Source organism: Protopterus annectens, chromosome 10.part0 (genome assembly GCF_019279795.1).
Source record: "Protopterus annectens isolate FY-2018-M chromosome 10.part0, PAN1.0, whole genome shotgun sequence".
Taxonomy (NCBI): Eukaryota; Metazoa; Chordata; order Ceratodontiformes; family Protopteridae; genus Protopterus; species Protopterus annectens.
This window is the reverse complement of record NC_056744.1, coordinates 893947032-893960728: the sequence shown is the minus strand read 5'-3', so window position 1 is coordinate 893960728 and position 13697 is coordinate 893947032. Positions and strand designations below refer to the sequence as shown.

General features: G+C 40.8%; 1 protein-coding gene across 2 annotated transcripts in view; it reads right to left on the bottom strand.

The window, feature by feature from the left end:
* The window catches only part of LOC122813391 (very-long-chain enoyl-CoA reductase-like), a 470825-nt gene that overhangs the window by 337706 nt on the left and 119422 nt on the right, over positions 1-13697 (bottom strand). The gene's annotated exons all lie outside the window — the stretch shown is intronic.

Below are 13697 nucleotides of genomic sequence, written 5' to 3'. Positions count from 1 at the left end.
CCATTACTCTATCCTGTTGTGATGCTTTCTGCATTACATTTTCTACACTGAATCCTTCACTTTGCAGGTGTTCCATAACCTCAGTTTCTGTTTCTTTGACTTCTCCATTACCAATCTTTTTTTTCTACTTTTCATCTTTGTCTTCTTATTGTTTGTATTGTAAGATTTTCCATATCTGGATTCCTTTTCCTGTATTTCTCTTGAAATATCTTTGGTGCTGCTCTTTTTGTATTGGTTAGTTTTGCTTTCTCCTTGGCATAGATATTACACCATATTAAATCTGTTTTTCTTTCCCATGTCCATATTCCTTCTTCAGATGCCTCTTGATCTTCCTGCTTCTCCTTACTTTGGGGACTCACTCCATCATGCTGTGATATAGTTTGTGCTAGACTTTCTATATTAAATCCTTCACTCCACAGACACTCCATAACTTCAACTTCAATTTCCTTAATTACTGCTTTACTAATCTTCTTTTCCACATTCCATCTTTGTGATATTAATTTTCTTATTGTGAAATTTTCCATATCTGGATGCCTTTGCCTATATTTCTCTTTGAATAACTTTGCAGCTGCTTTCTCTATATTAGTTAACTTGGCTTTCTCCTTTGCATAAATATTGCACCATATCAAATCTCTCTTTCTTTCCCATGTCTAGGTTTTGTTGTTTATATTTTCACACTTCCTCAGATGCTTCTTTTTCCAAACAGATCAAAGTTTCTTGATCTATACACTGTTTTTCAAAAATCTGTTGTATTAATGAACACAAATTTTTACTTGAGGCTTCTGACAATTTTTTCTGTGAAAGTATATTTCTTTCTACTAATTTATCTCTTAATCTCTTTGTATATCCTCTGTCTGGTAATTCTGGGCTTTTTGCATAATAGTAACAATAAATAATTTCTTTCTTATCTTCAATACTCCACTCTATTGTCTTTATGGCTCTTCTTTGGCCTATCAGTTGTTGTGATTTTTGTGGACTGCTACTTCCTTCTACAATGAGGTGGGGGCATCTTGGGCCCAGCCTAACCCCATTGTAGGAATGTTTCTGGATTTTGAGGATTCTACACTGTCATTTTTTCCCGTCCTGGCACCAGTGTGCCTATCAGGATTAGGCACTTTTTTTATCCTGGGGCTTGTGCACCCAGCTATCATTTTTTGTTTTTGACTTACTTCTGTCCATTTCCACTGTGATGAGACTGAAACAGTCTCCACATTGGTTAACAAACTTGAAATAACTAAATAAAACATATATTTGTAATTTAAGTACTATTCACACTCCTGCATCTTTGAGTGGTGCTGGAGACACCAAGCAGGCCTTCTGGCCTTGCTAATAAGAAGCAGGCTCATATTGAAACATGAAACCTGGTAAAGTCTTGTGGTTCATCACAGTCCGAACTCCTGCCTTCCATACCCATTGTCCTTAGATACCAGGAAGTACTGGACAAATGAGTCTGTGGGCCCAGCCCAGTCCAGTTTACAGGCATTGCTGTATTCTGGGCTGTGGTGTAGTTCCTGTGTTGTCCATTACCTTACTTGGATAGAAGGAAGTTTCTTTGCTCACCAGTGGGAGTGGGGAGCCTTGAGCAGCCTACCTGTCCTTGGGGGAAGTGACCTCAGCACAAGAAGCTGTAGTAATGGGTTGTTTGGGACCATTTCCAGCTCTTTTGTAGTTTACTGTTTAAAATCCGCCTCTGGGCATTTTTTTCTGGCTATACTGCTCAGACAAGTTCCACGTGGGTTTACAGAGTGGTCCTAGCAGCAGGGAACTCAGAAAAGCGACTACCTTCTGGATTTAAGTATCTTTGCTTTTTTTCACTTAAAATAGATTCTGTAGCTTACCTTGAACTAGCCTGAACTGTTTTTTAACTGATTGCTGCATTATTTTAAAATCTGCACTTAAAGTTACATTTAGTCGAATTTGATCGAAAGTTTGCTTGTTTGTTTGTTTAATTTAACTGTGGAGGCTGCCCACTAAAGTGTGCTAGCCTGTGTAACTTATTTATCACTGTTTCTGCATTTTCTGTGTGTTTCTACTAAAAAACAAAAAAATAATCCTTGTTTTCCCGCCTTCCTCGACTAGTTTAGACCAGTTTACAGGCATTGCTGTATTCTGGGCTGTGGTGTAGTTCCTGTGTTGTCCATTACCTTACCTGGATAGAAGGAAGTTTCTTTGCTCACCAGTGGGAGTGGGGTGCCTTGAGCAGCCTACCTGTCCTTGGGGGAAGTGACCTCAGCACAAGAAGCTGTAGTAATTGGTTGTTTGGGACCATTTCCAGCTCTTTTGTAGTTCACTGTTTAAAATCCGCCTCTGGGCGTTTTTTTCTGGCTATACTGCTCAGACAAGCTCCACATGGGTTTACAGAGTGGTCCTAGCAGCAGGGAACTCAGAAAAGCGACTACCTTCTGGATTTAAGTATCTTTGCTTTTTTTCACTTAAAATAGCTTCTGTAGCTTACCTTGAACTAGCCTGAACTGTTTTTTAACTGATTGCTGCATTATTTTAAAATCTGCACTTAAAGTTACATTTAGTCGAATTTGATCGAAAGTTTGCTTGTTTGTTTGTTTAATTTAACTGTGGAGGCTGCCCACTAAAGTGGGCTAGCCTGTGTAACTTATTTATCACTGTTTCTGCATTTTCTGTGTGTTTCTACTAAAAAAACAAAAAAAAACAAAAAAAAAATCCTTGTTTTCCCGCCTTCCTCGACTAGTTTAGACCAGTTTACAGGCATTGCTGTATTCTGGGCTGTGGTGTAGTTCCTGTGTTGTCCATTACCTTACTTGGATAGAAGGAAGTTTCTTTGCTCACCAGTGGGAGTGGGGAGCCTTGAGCAGCCTACCTGTCCTTGGGGGAAGTGACCTCAGCACAAGAAGCTGTAGTAATTGGTTGTTTGGGACCATTTCCAGCTCTTTTGTAGTTCACTGTTTAAAATCCGCATTTGCACGGCTTTGTGCGGTCGTGCGCATAGCGCAGCGCAGGTTAAACAAGGTTAAACTTTTTCTGGCTCTGCCAAGTCTGTTCTTCAAATTTTCCCTTAAGGAAGCTCTACTCTTAGTAAAACCAGACTACTCACTGTATTATAAGCCTAGCACTTGTTCTCAATACTTCTCTACTAAGTAAGCACTCTCGTACTAAGTAAAGCACTACATCTACTTACCACCCCTGTGAATACCCACTTCCCTTAAAGGTATACCACTCCCTTATACTGTTCTAGCATGTCGAGTGGTAGATTACTGGCGTCGTCTCCAGTTCAGCTGGTCAATCTGGGCATCTTGAGACAATGCTACAATTGTCTCATGTACACAGACAACCCTCTCCTCCTCCCAACAAACACAAATACATGTGAGAGATGCAACTATATAGCCAAACTGGAGGCTGAACTCTCTCAACTCAGGGCTGGCATGACCAGACAGGAGGAGATGGCAACCACACACACAACAATCCCAGTCCCACATAGACCCACCACAACTGCAAACCAAACACATAAAAACACAAAGACATACTCGGAGGCTCTAATAAAAACTTACCAAAACAACAGAGGCTCCCAAAGCAGACATCCAAAAATCCACCACCTCAAAACAAAACACATGCAACACATACTTCAATAAATCAGTGTGTCGACCAATCGCAGCCCTTAAGGCCAAACACCTTGCCTGATACACTAGTAACAGGTGACTCCATAGTCAGACACACTGATGTCCCACTGACCAGGCTGAACAAGGAGAAGGTGACTGTGAGCTGTCTATCGGGAGCTAGGATCCACCACATAACACACGCACTCAGGTCACTCCAAAGCAAGTACAAATATGACTCCGTCATTGTCCATGCTGGTGTGAATGACCTGAGATATACCTCCCTGGACTACATGAAAAGAGACATAGAGGAGCTCTCCGATTATGTAGCCCAGACGGTATGACCCTGACCCTGAGCAGCATCTTGCCCTCACCAAGAATGATACCACAATACAAAGACAAGATGATCAGCTTTAACAATTGGCTCAAGTACTGGTGTCATTCTAAGGGGATCCAATGTCTGTCTGCCTGGGATGATATGTTGGACAAGCCACGCTGCTTCGCAAGGGATGGCTTACACCTGTCACCACTGGGCTTCCGGATATTGGCTAAGGCTCTTGCCACCCCCATAGTGCCTTTTTTAGGCAAGGCTCAAAAGACAAACCCACCTCCTTAGAAAGCAAAAATGGAAAAAAACTAAGGGTAATGCTGCTCAACGCCAGAAGTCTAAACCTCAAGATGCAGGCACTTGATGCACTCCTCAGCATGGAGAACATCGACGTCTGTGCAGTAACTGAAACCTGGTTCAAGGCTCCTGAGAGCACCCCAGTGCTACCAGGCTATACCTCGTATCATGCTTTTCGGCCCCAAAACCCGGGCCAAACCACAAAGGCAGGGGGAGTGTCCATATTCATAAAGGACACCCACACCTCCAGGTTAGTAGCAACACATGAAGCATCAGAGACCATACAGGTGCAACTAACCATAGGCAAAACTGTTATACAACTGGTAGCATGTTACAGACCACCCTCCCAATCTCAAGAACCCCACTCAGCCTTCCTGAAGACATTGGAGGATATGAATGTATCACAAAATACCATCATACTGGGAGACTTCAACTCCCCAAACATAGATTGGGTACATTATTCTAGCCCTAATACCCTAGCCCAAAGGTTCCTGGAATTCATAAATTCAAATGCACTGGAACAACTAGTCACCTCTCCCACTAGGTGAGATAATATACTAGACCTGATCATCACAAACATGGGGACAAAATGCTCCACACCGGAAGTATACCCCTCACTAGTGAGATCTGACCACAAACTAATCACCCTGGATATACATATCCCACCTCCACCCCAGCACAAAAGACCACAGTGAAAAACTTCTCAAAAGCAGACTTCACTCTTCTTAAGACTGAGATGGTATCCTTTAAGCCCACTGTGCCAGTGGATACCACATCCCACAATGCGAATCCTTCACAAATGCTTTCTATGGACATCTCCAAGAATGCATGGATCATGCAATCCCAAACAAATCCAAGTCCCTCTCCACCAAAAGTAAGCGTCCTGTCTGGTGGACCTCAGCCATAAACAAATTGTATAACAAAAGAAGGAAGCTACTGCACGTCAGAGCAAAATCCCATGAAGGGAAGACATCTCTGATCATCATTAGCAGAAAACTACATTCTCTCATAAAAACATCCAAGGCAAACTTTGAGAGAAAAATCGCTAAGGACACTAAAGATAACTACAAAGCCTTCTTCAGCTATGTTAGAAACCTGGGCGGAAACCCTCAGATATGCTCAGAGTTGGTTCACAACAACAAAAAATACACTGAACCCACAGATATTGCTAACATTCTGGCTGACAGGTTCAGTGCAAATTTCTCGCCTCCTTCACCCCCAAAAGAAGAAATACTTATCCCAGCTGAATGTAATCTCCCTGTCATCTCAGATGTCCAAGTGAGAGCCGCCCTAAACAAAGCAAAAAACACAGCATCAATGGGACCTGACGGTATCCCGGGGTGCGTGTTACGTGAACTCCAAGAGGAGCTAAACCCACACATAAAAATGCTATTTAACCTTAGCCTTACTTTGGGATATGTACCTGAACACTGGCGTACAGCAACAGTGGTCCCACTCCTCAAGGGGGGTGCCTCTACAGACCCTGGAAACTACCGCCCCATAAGCTTGACTAGCCTGGTCTGCAAAGCTATGGAAAGAATCATTATGGAACTCATAAACGGAGACATAGGGAACCTACAGATGCTTGACCCCACCCAGTCCAGCTTTGTAAAGGGCAGATCCTGCCTTTTAAACCTGGTTGACTTTTTCGAAACAGTCACTAGAGCCATTGATGAGGGCAAAGCAGTCCATACAGCATACCTGGACTTGGCTAAGGCCTTCGACACAATACCCCACTCAGGCATCATAGATAAGCTAAACAGCTTAAAAGTAAACCCTTATGTCACTAGATGGGTTGCAAACTGGCTAAAGGACAGAACCCATAAAGTTAAAATCGCTGGAGCAATGTCTGACTCAAAGCCAGTCACAAGTGGTGTCCCACAGGGATCTGTCCTGGGACCCCTTTTGTTCGGCATTTATTTCTCAGATGTTAAAGCAAACATGGGAGGGCTGTGGCTGACAAAGTTCACAGATGACTGCAAACTAGGCGCCATAGTCGATACACCAGCAGATACACACATCCTACAAAAAGGCCTCACTGAAACGGACAACTGGTGCCGTAGTCACGGCCTTAAACTAAATGCCAAAAAATGTATAGTCATCCCTTTTGGAAAAAACAAAGTACCCACAAATTATCACATAGACAGCAACCCACTGAGTACGGAAAAAGTAATCAGAGACCTAGGGACCCAAGTAGACAGCGACCTCTCATTTGACACCCACGTTGCCAAAGTGGTTAGAAAAACATTCTACCTTGCACACCTCATCATGAAGGGTTTCACATCCAGATCCAAGGATGTCATTGTACCCCTATATTCCTCCCTCATCAGACCCATGATTGAGTACAATGCCCCATTTGGTATGTACCTCACCCGGCACTTGCAACAGCTGGAGAGACCACAAAAGTACCTCACCAAAAGGATCAAGGATCTCCAACATATGTCTTATTCTGCCAGACTAAAGAAACTTCAGCTCTATTCAGTAGCATACCGCCTGCTCAGAGGTGATCTCTGCCTGACGTACAAGGCCATGTCCAACCAGGATCTGATGGACATGCTCCACCTCAAAAAATCCAAATCCATCAGGACCACGAGAGCTAAAGACTTAAACCTCGGCACAAGTATGAATAGGACATGCTGGAGGGATAGATTCATAACCCAAAGGCTTCCCATGCTTTGGAACAGGATCCCAGTTTGTATTAGGCAGAGCCCCTCACTGACTCTCTTCAAGAGAAATCTTGATGAGTGGATGGGAGATCGTAAGATTACCCCAGGGGTCACATCTGTGTCACTGCTAGACAGGGGCACAGTAAACTAATTCTATTATATAGGGGACCTTCACTGTGTCACTACTAGACAGAGGCACAGTATTCTTGATTTATTCTGTACATTTTTGTACCATTTCATGGGGTGGAAAAGCCACATCACTATGGCTAGGCTTACAAATGCCCCAGGGCAGATAGCCTAGTACTATACTATGAAACTATGAAACTATGAAACTTAATAGTAGTGGGAAGACAGGGGGGCCCAAAAAGAACATGAAAATTGTCTAACCTTCAGTCTACATTCTGATCTCATATTATTCCCTTCTTCCTTCACAAGCTTCCAATCATCTCCTGCACTTACACTGAGCTGTTGGAGTTGGTTATCAATTTAATTCTCATCCCTTGCTACAGTCGATGTGTTTCCAAGCACCACACAAAACTGTTGAACTTCCTCAGATTGCTTAGCAACAGTAACAGTAATAATCTCCAGACTCTTCTTAGAAATGGCATTGCTCATGCACCATACCACTTAAAACTACTTCTGAAAGTTTATTTTTATGTATGTAATGATTTGCTAAACAGAGTAAACAGGCTAATATATTCTGGTATTTTCTAGCCATAACCAAGGTCACAACATAACAGTAAAGATTACATGAAGGAATAATTTACAGAAGTTACTAATCATCATGTTTTGGCAGTTGGGAGGAAACCAGAATGCCTGAAGAAAATCCCACATGGCAGTAGGGAGTACATAAAACAAAACACACTGTTTATTCAGCTTGCTATACTACACTTCACTAAAAAATTCCTTTCCAGTCCAGTCCAGTCATTCTCTATCTTTAAGTTTTTGTCAATCCCCAGTACCACCGTAGTACCTACATGAGTCAGGCTGTTTCAGTATTAGCTTTTCCATTTTCAGACAAATAAATCTTTTGTTGTCCATCTCACCCACCTCTGCCTCCCACCTCTTAGCATACACATCTCATGTTTCACTTCTCTGGGATTATTTTGCTCCTATCTCTGACTGCAGCAAACCTTTGTCTGCCATACTGCTGAATTGATCACATTTTGTCTATCACAAGTCATAGTTATCAGAAGATACTTCACATCATTGTATCTGCTATTTTTTTCATTTTATTATGCTTACTACTATTTCTTTTCATGTTCTCTGAAATGGACTACTCCAGTTATTTCCTCGAATTGTACTCATTAGCTACCATTTATGAATCACATGTCAGCAAGAGAAGCAAAAAAACACAGTAACTCTCTAGCAGTCTTCAAATTATACCTGTCCTTATTTTCTAAGACGGTTAATCAAACTAATCCAACCAGTTTTGAGTTGTAAACTCTGTTGGGCATTTAGAAACAGTGGCTGACCACTATGGGAGCATGAGCAGCTAACACTATGAGCCATACACAAGGTGCGAAACTGCAGTTACTAATAATACTAGACTAACCATTAGTCCAATGAGTTAGGAGAAATGTTGCCAACTCCACTAACAAGAATTATAACTACTAAAGGAGCAAGTCTACCAGTAGGAAAAGACCTTACACTTTGCTGTAATGTCTGTCAAGCAAATCCCTGAGTCATAAAAGATCTAATGACTTTGTCATATCTGTTGTGGGGCCTCTGAGGGAACGGGGCCCTATCGGACCAAATTGGCCCGATTGGCTTAAGGCCACCCCCTTATCTAATAATTATTAAAATAATTTCAACTGTCTCTGATTTTCTGGAACATCCCTGATTTTGTATAAACATTTAGCTATGGCCCTTAAAAATTTAACATTTTATTATAAAAATAAGAGTTACAGTTATTAAAGCTACAGACTTTTCATTCTGCAGAAAATTCATATTAGTACAAATCATCTCAATCTAACAGATTTATGACTGAACTGTGTCAGTATTTAAAAAGTATCCCTGATTGTGAGCCTTTGTTCTTGATTCGAAAGATAAGAAACTGAGTACTATGAATACAGTGAATAAAGGAAAAAGTGCAGTGCAACAGCATTTCTCCACTCTGTACTCTCCTCTACAGAACTCACATAATAATCAGAATTGATATGTGAAAGTGATATGATACTTTTCCAAATTGTATGACATTTTTAAACTGTTTCAGTTTCTGACACTGTATCGCATACACAATGTTAGTGCTTTTCTTGTTTAATTGACATGCTTCAGTTTTGAAATATATGTAGATACCTAGAGTTCCAGGGAATGTAAGGTGAATTTGACTTCGGATTTACAGCAGCTTGAGAGAGATTTTGCTGAAAAGTGCTTTCAGTGAACAGAAACTGTTGCTCTTTTTTTTCACTGTTGTGTATTCATAAAGGGGAGTGTCTAACCCCCACTGGGGGGGGGGTGAGAGCAGGGGAGCTTGCCTCCTTTCAAAAAAAGCTTTCTTTGTTGATCACTGAAATTTGTTTCCAGCAAATATTCTTCACTGGTAAATACTGTCTAAGAAATTATGAATCCAAATTCTACATTGCATTTGTGTGCATGTCAGCTCCTGCATATTTCAGTAGCTACCTTTTGAGTGCCAAAAATATGAAAGAATGCAAATATAATTTAAGTGTTGCATACAGCAATCAAGAAGAACTATGACACAATTAAATAAGAAAATGCCTAACAGAAATCTTGCTCTGAAGAAGTGAATGAAAACAGAAATTACAGCAACTCACATTACAAATAAGTGCATTAAATCCATTACTGTGTATTACTCAATTTTCATCACAAGTCTAAATCAGTTAAAAGGTATAAGGAAATGGATTCAGCCAAAGGAGATATGAATTCACTAGAAGTATATATTTAAATCATTTCAGTTCTGAATATGCTTCAAGCATGTTTAGTGTAGTAATCTCCCAATGTTGCATATACTGTTTCTGTCACTTGAAAACTGAAACTCTTTGTTGGTGAACCAAATTGTCACGTATGAAAGAATGCAGTACAGGGGATGAACAGTAATTAGATATTTACTGACTGCAAGCTTCTCAGTTCATGTTGCCAGGGATTCAGCCACAGTGGCTATGCCATGGTAGTAAGTCTGTCCATCCAAATAAACATCATGTATTAGGAATTTCCTAAATGGACTTCAGCAAATTGTGAAAGACAAATGCTGAAGTTCAATACGCATTCATTTTGTCAACCAAAAACAGAAAGATGGAAATATAAAACGGATACTCATACATTTTACTGTGGGCAGCAAGGTGAAAGCTGTGCAGATCAGTGCTCTAATCACCTACCTCACACCTTAGCAGGAACATGGAAATATATACTAGTTGCCAGATTCTTATTTACCTGTAGTGGTGAAATCACCATTGTTCAGACACAGTCCTCACTATGAGAAATACAGACAGACATACACACTTTTCTGTATATTCAGGCAGTCTGATAAAATGCTCTGCAAAAGTACTGTTAAAAGAGACAAAAGTGCTGACTTGAATTGATTAAAACATTGCAATCTGGTACATAGAAGTAATCATGGCACTGGACTTTTTTTCTTCAGTAAAGTGTATTAACAATATTTTTGTTGCTTTTTTCCCATTTAGTGACTGCAAAGTATTTTTTGTTTTGTTTTTTTTATGGTTTAACATTAAAATTAATTTGAAAAATACATTGAGTGGCACTATTTAGATAAACTAGAAACTATACTTAAACAAAGTAAAATGAAGAGCAAAATGTACCTCAATTGTTTTAAAGCAAACAATCTGTGGCCCGATAGACAACTAAATGCATGTGAAGAAAGGTGACATCAGCTGCAACACTTCTAGTATGTTCAGTTCAAAGACAGTGACCGTAAACATACATTAGTAAATATAAATAACATGGCAGGCGGATAAAGCAGCCTTGGCACTGCAGCACGTGAAGTACAAAGCTAAACATAGCGATTAAGCAGCGTAGACAGTTATAGCAGCTCAATACACAGAGTGATAAAGAATTAATATGGAGTAGGCTGCGACATAGAGTATCACTTAGTATGATGACATGAAAGATAAAAGACTTTGAAAGTAACAAGGACAATATCACCAACACCTAGAATTCAAGAACCACCTTGCTGGGCAGTGCAGGAAGGTACAGTATCAAAGTGTAGAGGCTGCCTACAACAGCCACAGTCACGATAATTACAATATTTTTGTTCCTCTACTTCCCTGCAGTTGGCCATCAACTGCTACCAGCTCCTATCCTCATTTACCAGGACTACCAGACATGTGTCCCCTAAGGCTCAACCTGAATTATGCCCAAAACAGGTGAGGAGCTCATGGCTACTGCTGTAGCATTCTACTGCTGCCAGGGAGTGTGTCCTAACCCTCACCACCCACAGCAACCCTGTAAGCTTGGCAATGATTGCCTTAATGAGATGCATACCCACTTTCAATTATGCGCGGCTTACCCAACCAAGCAGTATACCACCTGCAGTGCACAGCTCACCCAGCTTGTAATACTGTTATGGCACCAGGCATGGGCAGTATCACTCCCCCTCTCCCATAATGGGCAAGTCAATGTCAACTGCTCACTCCCACCTTCTTCTGCCACCCAGTCCCTCCAGTGCCCATTCTGCTAGTAAAATATGCATCGCCTGGGGCACAGTCATGGCTTTACTCTCTGCACCATTGATACAGAGTAATAGCAATTGTCATATTGAGAATATGTGTAATGCAGCACACTGGAAACTGACTGGAGCCAGTAACAGCTCTACCTTCCCAGAAGGTTAAGGACACTGTAGAACCAGATTCGCAGTCACATTTAATGGAATGCAGATTAAACAAAGCCATGTAATACATGCTATCCACAGGCGTACTTCACAAAGGAAATAAACGAAGACAGCAATGCAAACGCAAATAGCTGAAAAGAAACCTGGGAGTAAAGCTCTACAAAATAAAACAAGACACAAAAGCATAGCACAGAGATTTACTTTATTACAAGAACATATGAATTTCACATAAAACTGAGTGTCAGATAGTACAAGAAGTAAGAAAAGTCTGACGGAATGTGAACATATTAAATAAGAGGGAGAAGAGGAATGGAAACTAGTAAGAGGCTGCAAAGGTCTTTAGCTGCTTAACTATATGGCTACATCCTCCCCAAAAGCATAACCACATGGCATCTTGGTGTTTCCTGATACCCTATTCCTATAGCACTAGCCACTTACAGTTGGAAGTCCAGGTGAGCAATAAATCTGTTTTCTATTTGTACTGATGGTCTTGTCCATGCTTTTGCAGGCAGTCATTTGTCTGAAATAAGTTGTGGACATAAGTCTAATGACAGCACACCACTGGCAAGATATCCTTAGTGGTATGTTATGAATTATCTTTGCCAAGTTAAGCAAAGATTATTAATGACGGTCACTTGACTGTAGTAACACTTAGCCAGAAATAAAAAAAATCTGAATTTTGTGGTGCAGTAAAGTCCCTATCCATACCTCACACACTTTGAGCTCCAAAGTCACTGCATCTTTAGGATAGAGTTGCAGCAACCTCAGCTCGCCAAATTATTCCTTGTTGTGTCTACCTTTGACTAAATATACAGCCCTATTTTCTTAGGAAGCAGACATAAATAAATGTGCCACTGGCATGGTACACATGTGGTGTGCGCCTGCCCTAGTGCCAGTAATGCCTTTGTAATCATGAAGCATATATTCACACACACCACTGAATGTGAAGGTAAGTGCTGCACATATCCGCAACTCTGTACAGTAGGTAGTGCTACATCAAAAGCTAGCAGTCATTACAGAGGCAGTCCTGATATGCATTACAGCTACACTGACTTTTTTCAAAGTACTTTAACCATTACAGGAGGCATACCATTAAGAGATCTTACTTAATCATATCAAAGAAATTGTGCCACATCAACAAGGTAACATAATGACTATTAGTGGTACAGTGTGTATGCTGCAGACAACAATCTCATCTTTGCTGCTTATTACTTTTGTACATTACAGAAACACAGAGGCATCCACATCCATACTCTACTATGTATAGTAAGAAAATATAAAAGAAAATATAAATGTCCCATCAGTATGCAATTGCAAACAAATGACAAGAACATACCACATTATCCGTTGGTATGCTATACCAGTTCAGTAGAAAATTAGCTATATACTGCACTTAAGCACAGGCTTTGGCCTAACTCATAGGTGGCACAGATTACTTCAGCAGCAAATTCTGCATGCACATGTGAGACAGGACAGTGTGTATAAAATAAAGCCATTCACAGAAAGACAACAAGACAGGTGTACGACACATGTAAAAAAGTGTGCCCTGAGCAGTGAAGTGAAAAGCATAAACTATCTATGTCAAGTGGCCTGGAAAGATATAGCACAGTATGGCACAGTACGGCACTGCTTGTGTACCAGGAATAAATAGCAAAGGAAAATCTGAATGAAAATACTGCCTGGTTTATTTATATTACAGCCACCACTGGGAGAGGGGGTGAGTAGCATAGTAACATGTCATATCAGTAGGGTTTACTGCAATGCATTGTTCTATTTCTAAGTAGCTATATTGTGTGCCAGGGATGAAACATAACATACTTAGTACATGATCCATGAGGTAGCTAGCAAGGCCAGTAGCACTAGAGAACAGGCCATATTTTCCAGGAACTAAATCATCCTAACATGGTATACATTGCTCCAATGGGTAGGTAACCCTAAGATCGCAGAATACTACCCACATCTCTATGCAGTATTGCACACAGCCAGAGAGCTAGACCTGCAATTAGTCATGATTTGGAAGACTGAAAAAC